The 25392-nt window shown below is 35.3% G+C and overlaps 1 protein-coding gene across 5 annotated transcripts in view; it reads left to right on the plus strand.

Moving 5' to 3' along the window:
• LOC6040591 (bifunctional heparan sulfate N-deacetylase/N-sulfotransferase) overlaps nt 1-25392 on the plus strand; it is a 366151-nt gene that overhangs the window by 169595 nt on the left and 171164 nt on the right. For 4 of the 5 annotated variants that reach the window (XM_038266169.1, XM_038266170.1, XM_038266168.1 and 1 more), the window contains one exon: nt 5123-5137. The exons of the other annotated variant lie outside the window; for it this stretch is intronic. The gene's annotated coding sequence lies outside the window, so the exon portion shown is untranslated. The remainder of the gene's footprint in view (nt 1-5122; nt 5138-25392) is intronic. 5 annotated transcript variants of the gene reach the window in all.

Genomic DNA, 25392 nt, shown 5'->3' on the forward strand with positions numbered 1-25392 from the left:
GCACATTATGGTCGCTGGTATTTGAACAAGTAATACCAAAATTTGGTATTTTCATACCATTTTTAGTGCAGCAATTAGTGAAAAAACGGAAATTATTCATATGCAACATCAAAATCTACTCACCTGATGATTCCATGTTGTTATTAGTGATATTCTTCACCACACCGAATGCATTTGTCATTGATGAACGGCCTGTGCTTGAAGTTCTTGAAGCTTCTGAAAAATAACAAGATTGAAAAATAAGTATTATTAAAATGAAACTGAATTGAAATTCACCAAAATTCATTAATCTGTCGATTGACTCGTTTTTCAAAGTATTTGGTTATCCCGACTTAGAGATATTTCAACGTTTTTGAAAAAAATATTAGTGGGTATATCACACTAATTTTTAAAATCATCTTTAACATTTTTGGGTTTCAAGTCATTTTAGCGCAAAATTAATTAACTCGTAAATTTTTTTTAAACAAATTTCCCATAGTTTTAGAGAAAATTGATGAAACCTTTCAATATTCAAATAGTACCAAAATGTGTCATCCTGACTTAGAAAATTTTCCACAATTTCAAGTCATTTCTGTAGGGGGCATATCAAAAATGTTTAAAATCAAGTTTGAAATTTCCGGTTTTGAATGAAAGCATTCGCTTTGAGACATGATTTTAGCGCAAAATTAATTATTTTGTCAAAATTGGTCAAAATTTGCCCATTGTTTCAGAGGAATTTGATAAAATACTTCAATACCAAAATAATACCAAAATGTGCCATCCTGACTTAAAAAATTTTCCACAATTTCAAGTCATTTCTGTAGGGGGTATATCAAAAATGTTTAAAATCAAGTTTGAAATTTCCGGTTTTGAATGAAAGCATTCGCTTTGAGACATCATTTTAGCGCAAAATTTATTATTTTGTCAAAACTGGTCAAAATTTTCCCATAGTTTCAGAGGAATTTGATAAAACACTTTAATACCAAAATAATACCAAAATGTGCCATCCTGACTTAGAAAATTTTCCACAATTTCAAGTCATTTCTGTAGGGGGTATATCAAAAATGTTTAAAATCAAGTTTGAAATTTCCGGTTTTGAATGAAAGCATTCGCTTTGAGACATGATTTTAGCGCAAAATTAATTATTTTGTCAAAATTGGTCAAAATTTGCCCATTGTTTCAGAGGAATTTGATAAAATACTTCAATACCAAAATAATACCAAAATGTGCCATCCTGACTTAAAAAATTTTCCACAATTTCAAGTCATTTCTGTAGGGGGTATATCAAAAATGTTTAAAATCAAGTTTGAAATTTCCGGTTTTGAATGAAAGCATTCGCTTTGAGACATCATTTTAGCGCAAAATTTATTATTTTGTCAAAATTGGTCAAAATTTTCCCATAGTTGCAGATGAATTTGATAAAACACTGTAATACCAAAAGAATACCAAAATGTGGTGTTCGATCATTGACAAATTCTGCAATTGTGCAATATCAAAACAATACCTTAAATTGGTATGATACCACATTTTGCTCTTGCATAATCCTTAAGACAAATTTTGAAGGGTCCAGGAATACCAAAATTTGGTATTGATACCAGAGAAAGGTATTATTACGCATTTCCCTTGTTATTTAGCCATGCTCGGGATTGGGGACTCATATTAGGATCCATACAATTTTGACAGCTGTCCATACAAAAATGGTACGTAATTATTCGAAAATCTGTTAGTTTTAAAGGAAATTTTTGATCGAAGTTGTAGGTATTGATGAGGACTATTCAGAAAAAATAGGTACATATTTTTTTTGCCGATTTTTAAATTACCTTAAATCCGATGTTTTTTTTTTTGATTTTGAATTCTTGCCTTCCACAGAAAGCTCATAGACTCACCCATGAAAACAGAAGAAATTTATGTGTGTTTGTACACAATAAATAAAAATTAGTAATATATCACCTTTTATTTCAGAAAAAAAGTGTAATATTACTCCTGAAAATACGTAATTTTACCACATTTCTGCTGCAATGTAACATTTTCAGTCTAAATTGAGGTAATATTACATCATAAAAGAGGTAATTTTCCACCTTCCAACGTTACACCTTTGTAAGTTTACACAATTTTTTATTACAGTCCAGACGCTTTTTATTATAGTAGAGCAGTTCTCTACGGAATCGGTCTTTTACTTTTTGCGTTTCTCTTTGTTTCGTCGTCCGTGTCTGTCGCGGGTGACCATGAACGGCCATGATCGATGACGACCAACTTTTTCAAAACTTTTTTTTCGTAAAATCACGATAACTCGTGATGTTTATCAGCAAACCCCTTATGTCTATATATCAAAATTTTTGTAGAACATTGTTACACTCTAAAAAATAATCCTGCAAAGTTAGAAAAAATACGAAATTTTAAAATGAAAAATTTTGTTCTAAATGAAAAAATGACCCTTCTGGGTCAATGTAGATTCGAAAAGTACGAAAAGTAAATGACCCTTCTGGGTCAATGTAGATTCGAAAAGTACATTAAATTTCCCATAAAATGACATGTTCCAAAAAAATTTACAGTCAAGTAACGGAAAATGGGAGAATTTTTAAAACTTTTTAAGTGTTTTTTTCGATGAAAAATACGTTTTTTCGGAATTCTGAGTACGCCATCAAACTGGGCGTCTAATTTTACATAAAAGTCCCTTTGACACCAAATTTCTATCTCATCACCGTTTCAGGCTGCAAATTATTGAAAAATACTTCTTTTTTCGCATGTTCAAAAATTGAAGGGGCCGTACCACCCCTCCGTCACGAGATATAAAAAAACGGATCTCGGATTCGTGATCAGGGACAAAAGTTACCCCTTAGGACAAAGTTTCACGCAAATCGAAGAGGGGTCGGGGCAACTGCTGTGTGAGTTGGCGGAGAATTACCCTAGTATTGATTTAAAATTTTTGAAAATATTTTTTTCGATGAGATCGGAAAATTTTACGAATGTTTCATGTTTTATCATTGTAAATCGGACCATTAGTTGCTGAGATATCGACATTAGAAAATGGTGGGTTGTTTTGGTGAGACTTAGAAAACATCAATTTTCTTGTTTTTAAACCTTTGCATGGCAATATCTCAGCAACTAAGGGTCGTATCAACTAAGTTAAATTTTACATCGAAAAATGAAATTGAAAAATGTTTGCGACCAATATTTCAATTTTTTGAATAAAATTGTATTGATTCAAAAAATCATTACTCGGTCAAAAATTTTTTGCCCATTCTGGGAATTTCTGAAAAGTTGTCATTTGAGGTCCTCTAAAAAATATCAAAAAAAAAATTAAAAATAGTTTTTTTTCTGCAGATCAAGTTTTAGTGACAAAAAGTGAAATAAAAAATCACCAAAAAAATTTTTACCGTGTATCATTTTTTTTCAGTGTTGTCCATATCCATACCTACATCTTTGCCGAAGACACCAAATCGATCAAAAAATTCCTTCAAAAGATACATATTTTTGAATTTTCACGTATCATTTTTGTATGGACAGCTGCCAAATTTGCAAATTTTTGTATGGACAGCTGCCAAATCATATGGACAAACCAATGATGCAAAATGGTTTTTTAGGCATACCGAAGGCACCAAAAAAGTTTCAGCCGGATTAAAAAATACAAAAAGAATCGAATGACCGAAATCTCAGAGAATTGCTCCTAAGAGACATTAAAGATTGAACTTCTGGTTACGAAAATACAGCGAATAAAGAAAAAGAAACAAAAAAAAATAAGTTTTTAAGTTTCATCCAAACATTCCCACATTTTCTAATGCCAATAAGAAGTCTCAGCAACTAACGGTCCAATTTTCAATGATGAAAAATGGAACATTTGTGAAATTTTATGATCCATTCAAACATTTTTTTCTGAAGATTTTCGAATCAAGACTTGATTTTTATATTGACTTTTTATTGAATTTTGGCCCTTTTGAAATGTTATTCTTGATTCCAAAATTTTTTAAAATATTGTTGTCAAAAAATGAGCAAAATGAAAAAATACAAATATATAAAATGGTCGAAATCGGCCGGTTTAATAATTAATTGCTCTCTCTCACTCTCTCTCTCTTTCTCTGATTTATAATTTATAAATAAAAAGATAATTTTGACAAACAATAAAGTAGGACAATGTGGTTATTTTACTAATAATTAAATACTAATAAATATTAATATTTGAATACGCTGAGTAGATTTCGGTGAAACTGTTATTTTAAAATTCAATGAATCTTTTCAAACTCCCTCCCTACGTGAGGCTCTGTCCACAATTTCACCATCAATTTCAAATCTTCTATCGCTGCGCGACAACTTTTGCCATTTTCTTTCCGCATTGTTTCCCAGATTGTTACAAATTGCTCAAAATTGGATCTCCCTCTCCCGAGCGTTCGTCACTGTTGTGTCAGGATGTTTTCGAAGGAAAACAAAACTTTTCCACCCTATACCAGTATCGATTTGAGCGGATTTTCCCCGCGTGACCTTCTAAAACTTTGCGCGGTCAACGAGGGGGGGGGGGGGAGTGTTGGAAAACTTTACCCGAGTTTTCAATCTCGTAAACAAAGCGTCAAACCTGCTGCCGTTATTGCGGTGGCAGCTAATTATTTCATATTTTTCACACAATGTTGCGAGGGGACACGGAAAATATGATTAATTAAAATTTAGGAATTTTACCTTGGTAATAATTTTGAAATCTGTTATTTTATTCATTTGACAAGCTAAATTTCAACTACGTTGTCTCAAATTACTTTAAGAATTACGAATAATTTTAATTGTTTGTGCTAAAAATATTTTTTTCCCGTGCAGTTAAGCTTCTAACTGTTATCCTATTTTCTGAACCCCAACAAGATGCACTTTATGATGCGGTGGTGGTGCACTTTGCATTCCGCGCTGTGTGGTGCTACTTTATAATAAGTAGTTTTTAATCTGCTCTGCATGCGATGCAACCGGATGCTAATGAAGTGGCACATCCATGAAGAGCGCAGCGCAACCCGGCAAGGAAAAGTGCATTTCCTCGAAGTTGATGTTGGCACGTCTTTCACAATCCGAGGACTATCTCGACGATCTTTTTTTGCTATAAGTACACAATGTAGTGAGATGTTTTAATTAACTGCTCTCTTTTCTGCTCTCCCTCTCTTTCTCGTTTCAGATCGCACCGAGTCAGGTAAGTGGATTAGGGATCTGGTTTTAGCACTCAATCCCCTCGCTCCTCGCTCCCTGGGTAGACCCGCGATAGTCAGTTTATTGATTTTGTCTTACTGAAAGCAACCCAAAGCAAGTCGTTCCACAATTTTATGATTTTGATAGAGCCACAAATTCCCTTCCCCTCCTCCCCCTGGGGTCCCGTCGGTGGGGTGGGACTGGGCCAGCCGATAATTAGATTTTATCGTGCTGCATTTAATCCGGATTTATCGGTCGACTTGACCTATCTACTTGGGACATTCACAAACCGAGCTGCTGCTGCTGTAGGTTGGCTGGTGAATGATGGCAGCTAAATTGGATTACCTGGATTTGACCTGGATCAAATGGGGAAATTATTAGAAGTTTGAGTGAGTTTAATCAATGCCTTTTTAATTTATCTCTTTTGTTTTGAAGTATAAAAATTGAAAATTTGATGGGTGAATGTAATTTTTTACGTTATTTCCAACGAGTGGAGCAACTTTTTGTGAATATTTCTGGTTATTTTCACTTTTATTAAAAGTTTTGCTTTTTCTTTTACAAGCATTTAAAAATAATATTTCCCAAATCCATTCTAATCAGTCGAATGAATTGGGCCACACCCATTTTTCTATTTTCAGCTTAGTTCTTTTTTTCTTCCAGCGCTCTTTTTGGGTTTGCTTAGTGCTGCCAAAATTGATGAAATTTTAAGCGAACACTCGCGAAAAGTAGCGTTTATAGAGAAAATTTCCTGGCATCACTGGCTCACTCCAACAGGCGCTGCACCAGCATGTTGGTGGTGTTGGTGGCCACCCTTTGTTCTTTATTTGCCTTCGCTTCTCGCTCGGTTTTCTTCAGCCTTCGATTGGAATGGGTAGTCAAAATTGAATCGTCAAAAGACTTGGCGCGTTTGTTTTTTTTTATGGTGCTTGCTAATTATTTACATTTTTCGGGATTATTTTTCAAGTTAGTAACTAACTAATAGGCAAAAGAACATGTTGCCGGTAGTTGGAAGCAATTTTATATCTTAAGTGCTTTGAAATCGTTAGCGCAAGTGAAAAGATGTTGATGGCGACTTTCGTCAAGCAGTTAACCTCTCATCTTGCGTGTGGATGTGTGTGCCACCAAAATGATGAGAAATGGTCTCGCAAAATAGAAATTATGATCAAAAGTGCATTAAATTCGATCTTTTTGGCCAGTAAATGGCATGAATTTGCGTGCTCACTCGAGGCGGTGCTGTTGCTGGTAAGTTTATAGCCCTAATAGTATTTTTGGAGCTATAATCGAGCATCAAACTCTCCATATGACGAAGATAGGTGTTTGATTAGAAAGGGTATATTTCCCCTAACACAAAGACAGGCAGTCCGATGAATGCATGCTGGAGAGTCTTGTGATTAGATTACGTCTTAAGCACTTTTCTTGTCACTATTAATTATTGTAGTACATCCCGAAAATGTATTACAAAAAAATAAGCGGGCAACCTTACTGCGTTTACCGCAGAGAGGATTCTGAGAACGGATCACATTTCACAGAATCTAAAAGCGAGAAAAGATGCGTGGACATACCGTTCCAAAAACTCTACAATTATGATATTTTAGAACAATTGTGTTCAGAAAAATTACTGAAAAGTTAGCAGTAGCTCAAGATACAAAATGAAAACATTTGACACAACATATTCAGTTTTGGCAATTTAAATGGACGAAAATGTCTAGAATATGTTGATAAATACGTTATATGAGCCAAATGAATAGTTTTCTGTTAACTTTAAACTTAATTATTAGTGGTTTTATTATTCGTTTCGAAAAGTGCAAAAAGAGTGGTTACGATTTCGCAATTCGACTTTTCTTTTTATTGTTTTTATTTGGTCCATGTCCATGCATTCCCTGTGTCCAAAGAAGTCATTTTGCATCACTAGTTTTTCCACACAAGTCTCCATACAATTTTGGGGACTGATCATACAAAATGGGTTGGGAAATGTTTGAAATTCTGTATCTTGCAAAAGAATTTTCTGATCGTATGATGTCTTGGGTGAAGTTGAAGGTATTGATTAGGAATTTTCAGAATCAAAATTCCGATTCTTTTATTTATCTTTTTATCATAAAAAGTTGAATTTACAATATAAGTACTTTTTAATTTATGGTTTTTTGAAATAATCGTATTTTTTTTAAATTTCGAAAACTTGGACACAGTAATAAAAAAATCATTTTTCTTAGCCAAATCAAATTTGCAATCAAAAAGGAGTTACTTCTTGAAAGAAAATCACTCCTGAAAAATATTTCTGAAGAGCTAAGAAAATTTCCTACAATTTTCTTTCCGGAACAGTAAAAATCGGACTAAGATACAAATTCGCAATAAATCGAACAAATAAAAATGACGTTTTCTGTGTTTTTTTTTCTAATTTTATGATTTTCTCAATAAATGTAATTTGAAAATTTTAAAATCAAGGTTCATCTCAGAATCTCAGAAACTAATTGCCCGATTTTCAAAGTTCTGGAGGGTAAATTGTAGGGAATTCTGTTGGCATTTAAACCATATTTTTTCTAAGTTTTTTTTTATTCAAGAATGAAAATTTCAAAACAGCGAAAAAAATGCGAATTCGTAGAGGACTACCGTATTTAAAAGTTATTTGGCAAAAACATTTTTTTTCTCCAAAAATAATGATAAGTTTTCTGAATTGTGCAACTTTTCCTATTGTAGTTACTTAAAATGTAAAAAAAGGGTTTTTTTTAATTCAAACTATCGCGACATTTGTGTTTTTTTTTACTGAACAAAACATTTTATGGGGTCGAGTATAACTGGTTTTTTGCCTTTTTAATTGATTCGGGAATTTCGAAATATTTATTTTTTCGACGAAAAGGAAAATTTCGCAAAGACTTAGTTAAATTACACAAAACAAAAATCATGGTAATAATACATCTGGGAAGGGAAGCGAAAAAAGGTGTAATTTTATCTCTGAAAATGTGTAATTTTACCACTTTTCTGTTGTAATATCGCTTTTTCAGTCTAAGTTGGGGTAAATTTACATCATAAAAGAGGTAATAGAGCAGTTCTCTCAGATTTCGGTCATTCGATTTTTTTTGTATTTTTTAATCCGACTGAAACTTTTTTGGTGCCTTCGGTATGCCCAAAGAAGCCATTTTGCATCATTAGTTTGTCCATATAATTTTCCACACAAATTTGGCAGCTGGCCATACAAAAATGATGTATGAAAATTCAAAAATCTGTATCTTTTGAAGGAATTTTTTGATCGATTTGATGTCTTCGGCAAAGTTGTAGGTATGGATATGGACTATACTGGAAAAAAATGATACACGGTAAAAAAATTTTGGTGATTTTTTATTTAATTTTTTGTCACTAAAACTTGATTTGCATTTAAACACAATTTTTAATTTTTTTTATTTTTTGATTTGTTTTAGAGGACATCAAATGCCAACTTTTCAGAAATTTCCAGGTGGTGCAAAAAATTTTTGAGCGAGTTATGAATTTTTGAATCAATACTGATTTTATCAAAAAATCGAAAAATTTGTCGCAAAAATTTTCCAACTTCATTTTTCGATGTGAAATCAAATTTGCAATCAAAAAGTACTAAGTGTTTAGTAAGAACTAGTACTAAAGTACTAAAGTAAAGTACTAAGAAATTTTGATAAAGTGCACCGTTTTCAAGTTATAGCCATTTTTAGGTGACTTTTTTGAAAATAGTCGAAGTTTTTCATTTTTTAAAATTAGTGCACATGTTTGCCCACTTTTGAAAAAAATATTTTTGAAAAGCTGAGAAAATTCTCTATATTTTGCTTATTCGGACTTTGTTGGTACGACCTTTAGTTGCTGAGATATTGCAATGCAAAGGTTTAAAAACAGGAAAATTGATGTTTTATAAGTCCCACCCAAACAACACACCATTTTCTAATGTCGATTTCTCAGCAAATAATGGTCCGATTTTCAATGTTAAAAAGAAACATTCGTAAAATTTTCCGATCTTTTCGAAAAAAAATATTTTAATTTTGTTTTTAAACCAAGAATAACATTTCAAAAGGGCGTAATATTGAATGTTTGGCCCTTTTGAAATGTTAGTCTAGATTTGAAAATTTTGAAAATATTTTTTTCGAAAGGATCGGAAAATTTCACGAATGATTTATATTTTAACATTGAAAATCGGACCATTCATTAGTTGCTGAGATATTTACATTAGAAAATGGTGTGCTGTTTGGGCGAAAAGTGAAGTTGAAAAATTTTTGCGACCGATTTTTCGATTTTTTGAAAAATAAGCAGTATTGATTCAAAAATTCATAACTCGCTCAAAGTTTTTTTGCACAACCTGGAAATTTCTGAAAAGTTGGCATTTGATGTCCTCTAAACCATATAAAAAAAATTAAAAATAGTGTTTTTTGCAAATCAAGTTTTAGTGACAAAAAGGTAAATAAAAAATCACCAAAATTTTATTTACCGTGTATATTTTTTTTCAGTGTAGTCCATATCCATACCTACAACTTTGCCGAAGACACCAAATCAATCAAAAAATTCCTTCAAAAGATACAGATTTTAAATTTTCATGCATTATTTTTGTATGGCCAGCTGCCAAATTTGTATGGAAAATTATAGGGATAAACTAATGATGCAAAATGGCTTCTTTGGGCATACCGTAGGCACCAACAAATTTTCAAAAAAGACCGATTTCGTAGAGAATTGCTCAATATTCAACCATCCAAAATTACACCTTCAAAATGTACACATTTTTTTCTGTGTACCAACAAATTTTCAACCGAATCAAAATACAACGAAAAAATCAATAAGTTGATTTATTGTTGAAAGAATTGCCCTATTTTTTTTTTTTTTTTTTTGGGAGCGGCCGTGGCTGACTGGTTACGGTGTTCGCTTTGTAAGCGAATGGTTCTGGGTTCGATTCCTATTTGCTCCCAACGAGAAAGTTAAGAACACATAAATTTGAAATGGTGAATATGAACGAAAAATCAAAGTCGCTCGAGGCGGGGTTCGATCCCCTGTCCTTTGGATTGGTAAGCAAAAATGCTAACCACTAGGCCATGACGACTTGGTGAGCGTAGACTGGAGTTAGGACTACTGTTACAGAGAGCGAGTTGTGGCGCTATAACCACGGCAAATAGTGTCCAGGGCATTCGTGGAAATACAATGTCCCACCCCAGAGAGTCCCGGAGTATCAAACCTTCTTAGCATGGTGCTCCCAACGAATACTACCAAAATCTCGGAGCGTATGGTGGTGTGTCCCCACGCTTCTTCCTCCCCTGTCGATTCAGAATTGTGTTGTTGTTCGAACACTCAGTGCTCAAACTCAACCCAATTACGAGTCATCTCTGCGATACGGCTTTACGCAGTAGGCCTGGCCGCTTTAACGCTTGTGATGTTTCAATGCATTCCGATGCAATGGCGCACTACAAATGTTAATAAATGACAAGAAGAGTGCTAGGCGTCATCTAACCTAAGGCACTCTCCAGGATCCCTTCGAAAGATTGGCTGCACTAGGGTCTGATTAGATTAGATTAGATTAGAATTACCCTATTTTTTTTGATTATCGAAATTTAATATACCTTTTCCTTTTATCAATTTGTTGTCAGCAAATTATTGGTTTGTGATTATGTGCCCAACATTCAAAAATGTTTAATATTGAAGTTTTGGGATAAGGAACATAAGTTTATCGAAATACCTACAATTTTAGGGTTTCTGCATAGTTTTAACGTATTTATGGTACACACAAATTAGGTATTTTTTTAAGCATATGACATTTAACGGTTGAACTAACATATTATATCAAAATCAAATATAAACAAAACAGAAAAACATGCAAAAGAATAAAAAATCACCAGCGAAATTTTTAACCACTTCATTCAACTAGAAATGAAGTTAAAAAAGAACATTTTTGATACTTTTGAAAGTTCTGAATGACTTTTCACCTTATATTAAAGCTCTGCCTTAATATTCATGATTAGCATCAATCTAAAATCATTTTTTCTTAAGGTAATTCAAGATCCGTCCAATTATTCAAATTTGTTACATCCCCAGACAATAGTAGCATTTTTTACACTCTCACTGCATATTTGTAAAACAATTACTACAACTCAATTAGAGTAATGAGATCCATTCCGCGCTTGCACACATTGGAGTACCTCTCCAGCCGATAATGAAGAGTGAAAGCCCGAGCCCAGCACTCATAATTTATTCAGGACGCTTTTGTGCGAAGAACCGCATCAAAGGTGCGCTCGTGTGACAGTAAGTTGTAACTCATTCCTTTAAGCAGCGCGTCATTTTCCCGAGAAGAGTGCAGTCCTGGGGGTCGTCGCCGCCGGTGCTGGTACTTTATTCTAATTAGAGCAATCTCCCGGCTTTTCTTCAAAGCTTTCCCTGGAGCTTTCACGGGACGACTCCCCCGCACCCGACCCTTCTCTCACTCTCTCGTGAGAGGGTGGTTGAACAGGCTCTTGCTTACTTGGCTCTACCATGTGTGTGTTAAATGGGTAATGAGTAAAGTGTAGACATGGTACAGGTACCTACTTCCGACGACGCCGTCCTGAGTTGCGGGTTGGTGAAAACGAACCGATTGTAAAAGCTCCTCCAGCCTCCGCCGCGCAGGGAGGCTCAACAAGTTCTAGCTCATTCATACTGCACATGGTGTGCCATACATGCTTAGAAAGGAGGTCTATTAAATAAACATTTTGGCGAGAAAGGTCGTCTTACGCCGTAAAACCGGTGAAACCGACTTGGCACGTGCTGAAACACAGGCTGGTTCAAGGTTCTGGACTATCCATAGAGTTGAGTTTTGATGCCAACTTGTTCAAATCTTGTGTTATGTTCCTTTTCAACTCAGCAATACGAAGTGCTATTGGTTCGAGATCTCAAACTATTTTCAAATTTGATTCAGCAGACCCTCAGCGCTTGAACCAATCTAACATCCAACGCCAGGTTCTATGATGTTGCCGGTCGCCGCCGCCGGCCACCTTTACCAGTTTCACTTAAGAAAAGGTAAATATTTTATGACCAAGCCGGTACTCATCTTCCCGGCTCGGTCGCGTCACCGTCGTGCGTTCCGGGTACGACTCTGCATTTTTGACACGTGCCCGGGTATGGCTTACTAAATAAATCATCTTCGATTCGCCGTTTTCGACGGGCCGCCGCTTTCCCGCCCATGTAGTGCTGTCACTTTAGTTGTTCCGCTGCGTTCGTGGGTGGAGCTGGACGCGAAGCATAAAAAGGTAAATGTTTGATGGGCAGCAGCAGATATATCGTCGGCGGGTGGGTGACTCCAGGTTGGACGTGAGGGCAATTTGTTCATACGCGTCCCCCGCGTAGACCCATGAGGACAACCGGCAGTGCCTTAAGATGAATCTGCTGCTCCGGACTGGCGTTTGTTTTCATTTGACAAATACAAGCTCCAAGCACTTTGAGGCCACAATGTTGGTCAACAGATGTTGATTAGACTACTGGCTGATGGCTGTTGACTTTCTGGGAGCAGTTTGATTTTGGTGATGTCACCCCCGCTTGGGCATGTCAACAACAGATGACTTATATTTGCTACATTTCTGGATATTAATAGTTCTTGGAATGTAAGTTCCTTTCGACATGTACAGTCATGCCTCGGTTTAGCACCGCATATGGGGGATGCAAAACAGAGGCGTGCATAACTGAGGCACAGAGCTAATGAAATTTTGGCTATATGGGAGACATTGGCTATAATCAAATGAAAAATCATGCAAACATTAAAAAATTATAGTGTTTTGGCATCGGGATGATGGCAGCTATCCATTAGGGTGGTACAAATCCGGACTTTTTTGGGGCTACCCCCTGAAATCAAAGATTGACCCATCACTAGGCTAAATTCCAAATTTGAGCTCATTCTGACCACGGGAACCCCTCCCTCCAATCGCTTAAAGTTTGTATGGGAAAAATCGTCAAAATTTATGGAGAAAAGCAACTGTTTTGCTTTTTACCTGTGGAAGGCGTCATAGTTATCCGATTCTTACCATTTCTCAAATGTAGAACCTTCATTAAATTTAGAACAACTTTCCCTAAGACACCATATTTTTAGGATTTTTTCCCGCGAAGTTATTAGCGCCCAAAACTGACCATTTTTGCGTGGCCAGCTGTAAGGGGCTACCTAACAACGATGTTTATTTCCAATTCGTACACGCACGTGCTCTCTCTCAGGTTCAAACTCTCTCACGAGCTTGCTTGCCTGCCTGCCTGCCTGTTTGCCTACAAGCTCGCGCACGTCGTCGTCGTTTTCGTTTGCTATCGGCTGCGCTGCATTCCTGGCATGTTTATTATAATTTTCAACTAAAATAGCAGGTTTGTTTTGAGATATATTTAGCATATAAATTTTTAAATAATGTCAAAATGCACGGAAAAAAATAATTTAAAGAAAAGACCGCTTAGGCTAATTAAAAAAATTACAGCAAATGCCAGGTTTACAGGGTTTGTTTGTTTTTCCAAGTATTACAAGCAGTTGTTCGTATATGCTAAATAATCATGATAATAATTTAATTATTAAAAAAAAATCTTCAGGTAGTACAAATTACTTTAGGTAGTTAGCATTAACACAAATATACTTTATTATAAATCAAAGCTATTTTACAATTATTGCAGCAAATTTTCATTCATACTCTATAAAATTATTACTTTTTGTGCTGTCTGGAATTTTTTTCTGTGTTCCTCGACTACCTACAACAAATATTGCAACTTTTCTTAACTTTTTGTCAGTTTACCTGTATTTTTTTTGAAAAAAATCAATTACAATATCCCTATTTAAAAAATTTACTCTATAATAACAGATGACCATGGATGAACTAATTCATCGAAATTTTTTATTCTCTCTCACACGCTCTGATAATATGATATCTATTGTTAATCACATAATACATTTAATTTTATATCTAAGATCCAACCTGCAATTTTAGTTGAAAATAATAATAAACATGCCAGGAACTCAGCGCAACGAACGGCAAACGAAAACGACGACGACGACAAAAGTCCAAGCAGAGAAACAGCGCGCGAGCTTGTAGGCAAACAGGCAAGCAGAGTTTAAACCTGAGAGAGAGAACGTGCGTGTACGAATTGGAAATAAACATCGTTGTTAGGTAGCCCCTTACAGCTGGCCGCGCAAAAATGGTCAGTTTTGGGCGCTAATAACTTCGCGGGAAAAAATCCTAAAAATATGGTGTCTTAGGGAAAGTTGTTCTAAATTTAATGAAGGTTCTACATTTGAGAAATGGTAAGAATCGGATAACTATGGCGCCTTCCACAGGTAAAAAGCAAAACAGTTGCTTTTCTCCATAAATTTTGACGATTTTTCCCATACAAACCACCCTACTATCCAATGTAATTTTAATTACATGAAAATTTCCTCAAAAAATATTTAGTATTTTTCTTGTATTTAGTATTTTTCTAGTTTTTTTTTTAAAAATCCATTTTTTAATATGAAAAAAATCTCAAAATATTTGTTATTGCAATATAGGCATCAAATGATCATGTTTTTGTCATACATTTCGAATGCTATACATTTTTTTTTAAATACTGAAAATTTTCACAAAAGTGTTTTGCAATATTGCAAAACAAATGATTGGGATTTTTTCATACATTTCGAATGTAATACCAACATTTTTTTTAAATACTGAACATTTTCTCATAACTACGTATTTTTGTAAAAACTACTCAAAATTTCAGTTTTTTTTGGCTATATGGGTATCACATGATCGGAACATTTTCAAACATTTCGAGTGTAATACATTTTGAAACTTTGAAATTTTGAGTATATTTCAGAAAATACGTCGTTTTGTAAAAATATGACTATTTAAAAAAAGTTACTTAAACCACCTTTAGGTGGTTGGTGCCTTCCTCATATTCATAAAGTCAATACATTCTGTAAAAATAGCAACATGTTTAACAAATCAACTTTATTACTCATTTCTTTAGATAGGGTTCACAGACCTTGAATATTTTTGGCTCATCGGCAAGGTCTGATAAAAAACCTATCCAACGATAGTTCGCATGGATGATTCAGGCAATATTTCTATCACAATATCTGAAATCCGGCCTCCAAAAAGTGTATAAATAACACTTAAGTGCTAACAACTTTTGATAGGGTTGTCAGATCTTCGATGTTTTAGGCTCATTTGAAAGGTCTTTCGATTATCTAACTAACGACGTATTAGAGACCCGGACATCATTTTCATCGAAATATTCGAGATCCGGCCTACAAAAAGTGTATAAATAACACTTATGTGCTAATAACTTTTGATAGGGTTGTCAGATCTTCAATGTTTTGAACTCATTGGAAAGGTCTTTTCAATATCTTTCTAAAAATGTATAACATGATTTTCTTGCAAAAACCACCCTTTTTACAATCTTCCGGACATTCGCCAAAATCGTTTTTTTAGCATAACTTTTGAAATACTTAACTAAACTTGCTGATTTTAAATAGAGACCTATGGGACCCCAAGACGGATCGAATGAGACTAATACGGTCAAAATTCGTTGATCCAGTGACAATTTTTTTGTCCACCCACCTACACACATCCACACAGACATTTGCTCAGAACATGATTCTGAGTCGATATGTAAACGTGAAGGTGGGTCTACGAGGTCAAACTAATAAGTTCATTTTTCGAGTGATTTTATACCCTTAACTCAGTAAGGTGAGGAAGGCAAAACGATTTAATATCACCAGAGGTGAAATAGAGCCTTTCTTACAATATGATGAAACTCCGAAAAATATATTGGTGCATTATTTTTCCAGAAACGTAATGATACCACCCAGTGAGAATTTTACCTGAAGCTTCGAATCTTTTTAGACTAAACCTCGAATGCATTTATTATAATTTCAGAAAACATTATGGGTTGCAAGATAATTATATTTAATTAATAAAAACTTCTTGGATTGACAATATTAGAAAAAAAATAAAGGGTACTCAGTCTTTAATGTTAGTCTATGCTTAGCATAAAAAATATGTATCGATATTGCACTTTGTCGATCTATTATGAGAAGCCAGAAAGAACTGTAAAATTGTCCAAAAAATACCTCTAAAAATGGCTTTGACCATATTAACTGGTCGAAAATTGTGAATCGAAAAATAAAATGTTCGTCTCTGACCCCACGGCTACAGATCTGAAACATAAAAATTGTGGGTTTTACGAGCGGTTTTCCAGTGATGGAAGACACAAATTTTTAAGAGCGGATACAGACATCGCCCAAGTATTTCAGAAAAAGTGCTCTCAAAAATCAGACTTCGAGTTCTGGGTTTCGGGTCAAAATTCAATCGTAAGAGCGCATCATAACCTTCAAATTAGTAATAGGATTATTTTTCTGGGACGATTCCCCGCCGAACACGATTTTTTTTAAGATATCTGAAAAAAAAAACGTTTTTCCAAAAGCAAACCTTAAACCTTTCTTTTGTAAAAAGGCAAAAATGTTATAGCTTTCGAAATTTATTAAAATATTTCGATCATTTGATACTCATATTGCAAAAAACTGAAATTTTGAACATTTTTTCAAAATACGTAGTTTTGTGAGTTTTTGAAAAAATGTTAGAACTTTCGAATTGTATGAAAAAATCCCGATCAATTGATGTCCATATTGAAAAAACGGAAACTTTGAGTATTTTTTTTCGAAAATACGTAGTTTTGTGAAATTTTTGAGTATTTTCAAATAATGTTTTTATTGCATACCCATATTGTGAAGAAATGAAATTTCGAGTATTTTTTCAAAAATACGTAGTTTTGAGAATTTTCAAAAATTTATGTTAAAAAACTAAGATTTTCAGGTTTTTTTTAAAGTACATAGTTTTGTGAAAATTACCCATATTGCAATAAAAATAATTTGGAGTATTTTTTCGAAAAACATTGCATTTTCAAAATACAAACCACTATAACCCAATGTCTCCCATACAGCAAATCTCCCGTAAGCTCTGTGCTTCAGTCAGCGATTGTTCACGCTCCATAAAAAAATTGTTTGGAAATTGTCCACGAGGGGATTCTAAGATTTCTAAAAGCTTGTACAATATTTTTGTTCTAAGTATATTTTGATTGGCAATTTAATTTTACATTTAAATATCAAATCGAAAAAGTTTTTGTTTTTTTCTTTCAACGAACAAACAAATTTATGTAAAATTGTACGCCCGATTTGATGGCGTACTCAGAATTCCGAAAAAAGCGTATTTTTCATCGAAAAAACACTAAAAAAGTTGTAAAAACTCTGCCATTTTCCGTTACTTGACTGTACAATTTTTTGGAACATGTCATTTTAAGGGAAATTTAATGTTCTTTTCGAATCTACGTCCAGAAGGGTAATTTTATGATTTAGAACAAAAAAAAATCATTTTAAAATTTCGTGTTTTTTTCTAACTTTGCAGGGTTATTTTTTGTAGCGTAATAATGTTATTTATTTTTTCAACATGCGAACTTTTGTTAACATTTAACCTTTTATCTTTGAACCTTTTGTTTTGAGGATAAGAAAACTTTATCTAGTTTTGCATTAAATGAGATCTGAGATATTTTAAATAGCAAATGTACTAAAAGTTAAAAAAAAATCTTTGCTATCTGAAACCCACATTTCTTACCAACCACGCTTTCTTATCTCAACGCGTTAGACCTTAAACCCTTTTTTTCTTCCCGGGAGGAAGGAAAAGTCATGTGCCCCAATTTTGCTACCGCAAGAAAACGCCGGAAATGGGACAAAAGTGTAATGAAGCAATAAATTTTCCACCTTTTCCACACCACAGTCTGCTTCGCGTCACCGTCGTAACCGTCCCTGGAGAAGAAGAAAAATGACATGTTTTTCCTTATTTTCATTGCTTCTATATAACCGAAGACGCGAGGAAAGAAACACGGAAAGTTTGGTTGCTTAATTTTAATGTTGTGTTGTACAATTGAAAATAAAATTCTCTTATTTTAGCAGTTGAATTATTTTTGCTTTGAAAATTTTTGGAAACAAACCAACTCGAAACCCCAAAGACAAACCGACGGAATAACGCAGAAATTGCTTTTTATCATCTCTAAATTAATAGACGACATTTCTCGTGTTTTATCTGCTCTGTCGGGCAAGATTTTTCTCATCCGAGTCCGCCTTCCACCTTTTTCCGCCTCCGGAGACAAAATTCATCTTCTCCGGCGCGGAGTTGGATGTCCTCTTTGTTTTATTGCCAGGCTGGATTTCCAAGGCTCACTGCTGCTGGAATCTTCTTCCGAGAGGAAACGTCGTAAAGAAATGTCAACGCGCATTTCCAGACTAATAAGCCCGAAAATTGGTGAGTTATTTCGGAGAACAATAAATAAGTCGCGAATCGCACATTCCTGGGCTGTTTTTCTTGCCTTTCGGTTTTTTTTTTTTGACGATGGACGAGGGAAGGAAATTTGGAGGGGATGGATGACCCCCGGCAGGGAAACAGGTGATGTAATAAACATAAAAAGGAGGAAAATCAAGATTTAGGTCGCCGGACCGGAAAGTTCCGGGAAATCCAGTTCGGAGGAAATACCTAAGTGACTTTTACTGCAGAACACGGCCATAATGCCGGCTTTTGTCTTTACCTGTGCCGGGAAGTTAATTTAGATTCGCTAGATTGCGTTCGTCGAGTTTCGGGGAAATAAAATGGTTTTGGCTGGAGGTGATTTTGGTGGTGGTCGAAAGCAAGAGTTCCGGAAAGTCTCAGAAGATTTTATTCAATTGCCGATTGTGTACAATTTTATACAACGAGGAAGCGATTTAGCCGACTTTTAAGCCATGAATTCGGTTATAATCGCGTAGGTGGCTTATGTTTTTCTTGTTTTATTTTTAGTATGTTTATTTGCAATTATTTTGTTTAGTTTACGTTTGTTTTTGATTGTATTTGGACTCTTCTATCACCTAATATAATTACATTTTGCCTATCTAATTTTTTCAGTCACTTTTTCAATTTTTTGCATGTTTTTCACATTTCCTGCTATAGAATGGCACCATCATCATTAAAATTGCAAAAAAAATGCGTAGAGGCATAGTCTGGGACACTACAAATTACAATTTTTACTGAAAATATAGGAAATGTTAGTAAAAAACACAGCCAAAGTTGACCCCTAAAAAAATAACATTTTTAAAAACATTGGCAAAGTCATATTAAACAAGTTAAACTTCCCACCCTGAAATTTTCTAAAATTTTAAAATTTTTACTTTCCAATGCTTTTTAAAGAACAAAAATCAGTAGGAAAATTGATTTTTGGCGATTTTTTAGTTCGAAGCCCGTCTAAAGCAGGGGTTAGGTTGTAGAGGGCTACTCAAAAAACGGCGCGTCAAAAAACGTAGTTTTTATTTTCAAAAAATCATATCTCGGAAACGTACGGGACGACATCGCCAAGTTTTTGATATGTTATGTTAAATTTTCCGAGGAATCCGATAAAAATATTTTCAGACATAAGCTCTTTGGTCCAGACACGGTCAAAACGCCATTTTAAGTTTTCAAACGACTTTTTTCAATACTTAAGCTAGATTTTTGGAACATCTTACTATTTTTCTCAAATAGAAAGCTAAAATCGGATGAAATGGCGCGGAGATAGGATTTTTCGAAAAAAGTGGTTTTTGCGAAAATCGACGAAAATTGCCATTTTTCGAACCACCCTAGCACGATGTAGGTCACCCTAATGGCCAAACATAAAATACGGGTCTAATTATTTTGGCCAAGGAACCCCCAGAAAAAAATTGAGCCCGATTGAAGAACTTTTTTTTTCGGTTTAGGCTCTTTTCAAATGGAATTGCGGAATAATTATAAATTTTCAGGAAAAAGGTTTTTTCATTGGTTGCCAAGCATTGATAATTGTATTTTACTAATGCACTGAGCATGCATTTTTATGTTATTTGTCGAGTTTTGCATTTTTTTTAATTTTGTTGAATTATTTATTTAAATTTCATAATTTTCTTGATTTTTATAATTTCGCAAATTTCTATACTTTTTTGAAATCTATATTTTTTTGAGTATCTTGATTTCTTCAAACTTCCTAAACTTAATTGAATCATTTGGATATCATTATATATTTTATTATTTCCTGGATTTTTCATAGTTTTCCTTGGTAGCTTCCTAAAATTCTTGGGTTTCATAAAAATCCTCATTTTTTTTATTTATTTTATGTTTCCCATTTTTTGTTATAAGCTTTCTAATCTCATAATCTTATTTTTTTATAAAATTAGGTTATTTTTAAATTGTGGGATAATCTTCTAATGTTTCTTGCCACCGCTAGCTGACAAAATAGATTTTGATAAATTACGCTTGAATTACTTGGGTATCTTTATTTTTTTAAAAAATGTTTCATTTTAATTTCTTTAATTTTATTAAAATGTTATGATTCTCAAAAAAAAACAAGCACTACAGATCTTTACAAAGTATTTTCTTAATTTATCATTTTTTTTTCAAGTTTTTACTTGATTCCATGAATTTTATTGAGTTTTATGAAAATATTTAATATTTCTCAAATTTCATCAATTCCTGGACAATTGATCAGTAGTGCGGTGCCTGTGTGGACGCTCAGTCCTGTTTTTTCGTGTTATTTTCCATCTCTTTTGTGTCGCTGTTCGAGTGCATGGGGTGATTGGTCATTATAATTAAATAATTGCATCAGTAGTGCGGTGCCTGTGTGGACGCTCAGTCCTGTTTTTCGTGTTATTTTCCGTCTCTTTTGTGTCGCTGTTCGAGTGCATGGGGTGATTGGATTTCTTCTTCTTCTTTTTTTTCATTTTTTTTTGTTCGCGCGTTCGTTGGCCGATGAATTTTATTTTTTTTCTCTTTATATAGTCTTCGATAGAAACGATCCGATTTTTGTTTTTTGAGACAAGCAAGTCGTATTGCTGGATTAAGTCCTTTCCATATCATCGAGGATCGGAAGGCACGTCGACGGATATGTCTTAAGGCTTATGATATAAAATAATTTTAATGAATGAAGCCCTTCCTACATCACCGTTGATCGGAAGGCACGCCGACGGAGAATTTCTGGAGAATCGCGGTCGAATTAATACTATTTTTAAATCCCTAGATAGGTATCTTTCCGCAGTCGGCTGCCTAAGATTTTTAAAATTTCAACCGATAAACAAATTGCTCATGGTCGCATCACCTACCACAGTGAATCCTGACCTCATACCCATCTTACTAACCCCTCAAAACTCATGTGATACTTTGTCGGAGACGCAGTCGATTTGGCGGTCCCATCACTCAAGTATCGGCTAACATTCCCATCCACTTCCCCGTGTCTTACCACTGGTCGTGGCCGGCGTCGGTATTGATCAGCACGATAGGGACCTTTGAAAATTGCGAAGGGGTGATGATTGGTTCCTACTTTTCATCTGTGGTCCACGGAGCAATGTTTGGGGGTCCTGGTCAATAACGAAGTAGCAGCTACGGGTAGACACCAATGCTATGCTATGCTATGCTAATATTTAATATTTCTCAAATTTCATCAATTCCTGGACAATTCAATTTTCTTGAATTTCATGAAATTATTTAAAAATTTTGTTTGTTTTTTAATTTCTTCAATTTATATTTTTTTGGGTTCTTTGCCACTGCTAACAAGCAAAAATTAGTCCATTGGATTAAGTAAGTAAATTTGGTGGGATTCTAAATTCTTAATAATTGTCTATCTTTGTTTTTATTTGTTTTATTAACTTCATGAAAGTTATTATCGAAATCGAATTTACCAAGTTTTACTTAATTATTCGAATTTCTTAAATTTCATCAATTTCTCATCAATTCGCATTCATTGCAAATCCTTGATTATGGAATATTCTTAAATTTTATAGGGTCCTTGAGGGGGCAATTTTTTTTCAAATTCAAATGTTTAATGGAATTTTAAGTGCAATCAAATTACATCTATTTAAAATGTATTTCTCTACGTTTAAAAACATTGTTAGCATGCTTAGATTTATTCAAAAATCTTTGGAATATTTGGAATATCAAAATTTAGTGCTCATGTGACGCATATCGAGTTCACATGTGGGATTTGGGTTCAGATAGTCCACCGGAATGATATAGTATAATTGAAGTTACATTGTATGTATCCTTCAAAATCCTACACAGAAAAAATAATGTAAATTTGGAAGCTGTAATTTTGGAAGGTTGAATATTACCTCTTTTATGATGTAATTTTACCTCAATTTAGACTGAAAAAGTGACATTACACCAGAAAAGTGGTAAAATTACACATTTCCAGAGGTAAATTTACACCTTTTTTCTGACATAAAAGATGTACCCCTTCCTAGATGTAATATTACCATGATTTTTTTTCTGTGTAAAGCATCTTTATTTTTCCAAAGAGAAAGCAAAATTCTACTCGCTGCATTTCCCAAGGGGCCTCAAGAAAATGTACCGGAAGCAATCTTCACATGTCGAAGAATCCCAAGCTGCACGATTGATTTACAACCACTCGCTCTCTGTACTACTCGAGATGCTCCGATTCCGACATGCTTCTCGGGCCCCAAGCCGGCTTCTGGTTCCGGTGGGTGACTCCGCCAGGCAACAAACTTGATGCGCTATCTTCCAAACTGAACCGGAGAACACACGAGTCCCTACTTCCCAGTGGGGAGGAAAATGGAAATGTCTAATCTGTACGTTCAAGCTCATAAATATAAATCCTTCCCACGTGTCGGAAAGTACGGTGGTGCTGCCACCATCTTGGTCCTGTCATCTTGATGTGTAGCCGACTTGGAGCAGCACCAAGCAGCCCGAACCACCCTCAACCCAAAACTCGATGAACGACGACGGCCCAGATTGGATCCGATCGGACGGGCGAACGTTTGGTGAATTGAAAATGTCAACTTTAGGGGTTCGGGCAGCTCTCTATGATCTCTGCCGTAACGACGACGCAAGAGGGGCTTTTGGGCACGTAACGAGATTGGTTCAGTGAGTTTCAAGAGAGATTGAAAATCAATGAAGTCCGGAATGTCGGGCCGAAAGTGCCAAGCTAGGTGCCTCTTTTTTGGGGCGATGGATGTGTCCTGAATTTGGCTCGCTGCTACAGGCGCCGCAGAAAAGTGAAAGGGCCACCTGGATGATTTATTCATACCGGTCTCTGAGATTTGGTGGTGTGGTACACGGTCGGCGATATACCAAACAACGGCAAATGCAAATTTCCCAGGTCAGTGGCACACCATTTTCTTCGTGTCAGACTGACATTATGGCCGAAGGCTGCAGGTGCAGGGACAGCCGAGAAAATGCAATTTTAATATTGAATATAGAGGACTTTTTTGTGCATGAATTAAAATTTTGATAGGAACGTTATTAAGGTTCTTGAAATGTCGAGTACTTCACTGTCAAATTCTAGTTTTTGATGATACGATAAACCTTTTGACGATTGAATCCCAAGTGCATACCAAATCCCATATTGCGGGCAAAGAAGTTACTGTCTTCATAAGACGACCAACAGGGATTTGTCAAAAATGACGTCTTTCTTTCACCCACGCCCAAACTGCACTACGACATTCCATACGATCTCCGGTTTCTCCCCCCTTCCAGTGTATCCAATCATGCACAATATGTAATCCCTTCCGCTCCATTCGAGCTAATCTCTGTTAGCTTTGAACTTGAACGACTACGACAAAGATCTCCGCTCGTTGACTTCCTGATGCACACACACTCACACCGGTTCGTATGTGGAACATCGTCGTCGCCCTACTTGTTGGAGGAAATGGACCATGCTCCTGGATTCAACATAAATTGAAAAGAAAACAGAATCCGTACAGAGGATTGGGAGTTCGTTGCTTCCGCTCAGCGGATGGCACTCGATTCCCTTCAAGCTTTCTTTACTCTACTCGGGATTCGGTTCGCGAACCGTCAAGGTCTAATAGATACACCGTTGTAAAGATGTCGGCGCTCGTTGAACTCGACGTCCCTCCACCGGGGTCCGCCGGTCAGGATGCCGTATTTTCTTGAAAGTTTTATTTTCCACGGGACGAAGCGGGGAGGAAGCTACCCAGACAGGGGTATATTTTATGATTTCCGGCCTTCCGCCACTTTTGGCCAATCCTAGTCACTCCTAGATTGTAGCAGAGCCCAGATAGCGCTCACGCGAAAACGGCGGTGGTATTCCCGAGAAATGAGAAGGAAATTAAGCTTCTTCCCACTCCACCAAAAAGACTCCGTGCGATATCTCTATACGTAGTAGGACACCGTAATAGTGCCTACCCCGAGCAGCACCGGATTATCCTTTGCTTGCTTGTCTTGGAACATAATGGAACATAATCGCGAAGCAAGCGAACTTTTTGTGCCTCACTCGAAGCAATAATTTCTGGCCCCGTCTCGAAGCACCGGGATGAGGCCGGAAGCTCGCGCGAACCAAGGTCCTTATCGTTTTTGCCCCTGGAGAAATTGAGGAATAATGCGAAAATCATAAATTAAGTTTTTACTCGAAACGAGGAAGGCACCAAGGAATGTCAAATGATTTTGGAGGGGCAATGTGGGGTTTTGGAGAACGAAGCACCTGGCCGGAAACCTGCAGTATAAACTGATGGTTTCTTATCGGAAAGCTTTGGAAAAAGTGCTCAAGTTTGTTGGGTGTCCTAAGTGTAAAAGAACAATAAATGATTGCTGTTTCAACTTTGAACCTGCAATTTTAGATTTTGTTTATGTAGATATTTTTTATGATATTTAACAATTTTTTTAATCTCTCAAATTGGCACTATGAGTTGCTACTCGAAATTTAGCTACGTTTTAGTGACACTCAGAAAACATTAATTTGTCAATAATATTCAAAAAACAGCTTTTTACAGTCATCATAGAAATCCGAGCATTTGTGGAAAGTTAGCAGATTTTCAATTAATTTAGCTAGTTTTGGAGTTTGCTTAACTGATTTTTGACGAAAAAAAACCTTACCTTCATGTATAACTATCGGCTCAGAATCAAATTCTGAGCAAATGTCTGTTTGTGTGGTGGGATGTTGATAAAAAAATGTCACTCGATTATCTCGACATTGGCTGAACCGATTTTGTCCGTTTTGGCCTCATTCGATCCGTCTTGGGGTCCCATAAGTCGCTATTAAATATTATGCAGTTTAGTTAAGTACTTCGAAAGTTATGCTAAAAAACGATTATGACTAAAGTTCGGGAAATTGTAAAAAGGGTGGTTTTTGTAAGAAAATCATGTCATGTTATACATTTTCAGAAAGCTATTTAAAAGACCTTTCCAACGCGACTAAAACATTGTAGATCTTACAACCCTAGCAAAAGTTATTAGCACTTAAGTGTAACTCATGCACTTTTTGGAGGCCGGATCTCAGATATTTTGATGAAAGCGTTGT

Source organism: Culex quinquefasciatus, chromosome 3 (assembly GCF_015732765.1).
Source record: "Culex quinquefasciatus strain JHB chromosome 3, VPISU_Cqui_1.0_pri_paternal, whole genome shotgun sequence".
Taxonomy (NCBI): domain Eukaryota; kingdom Metazoa; phylum Arthropoda; class Insecta; order Diptera; family Culicidae; genus Culex; species Culex quinquefasciatus.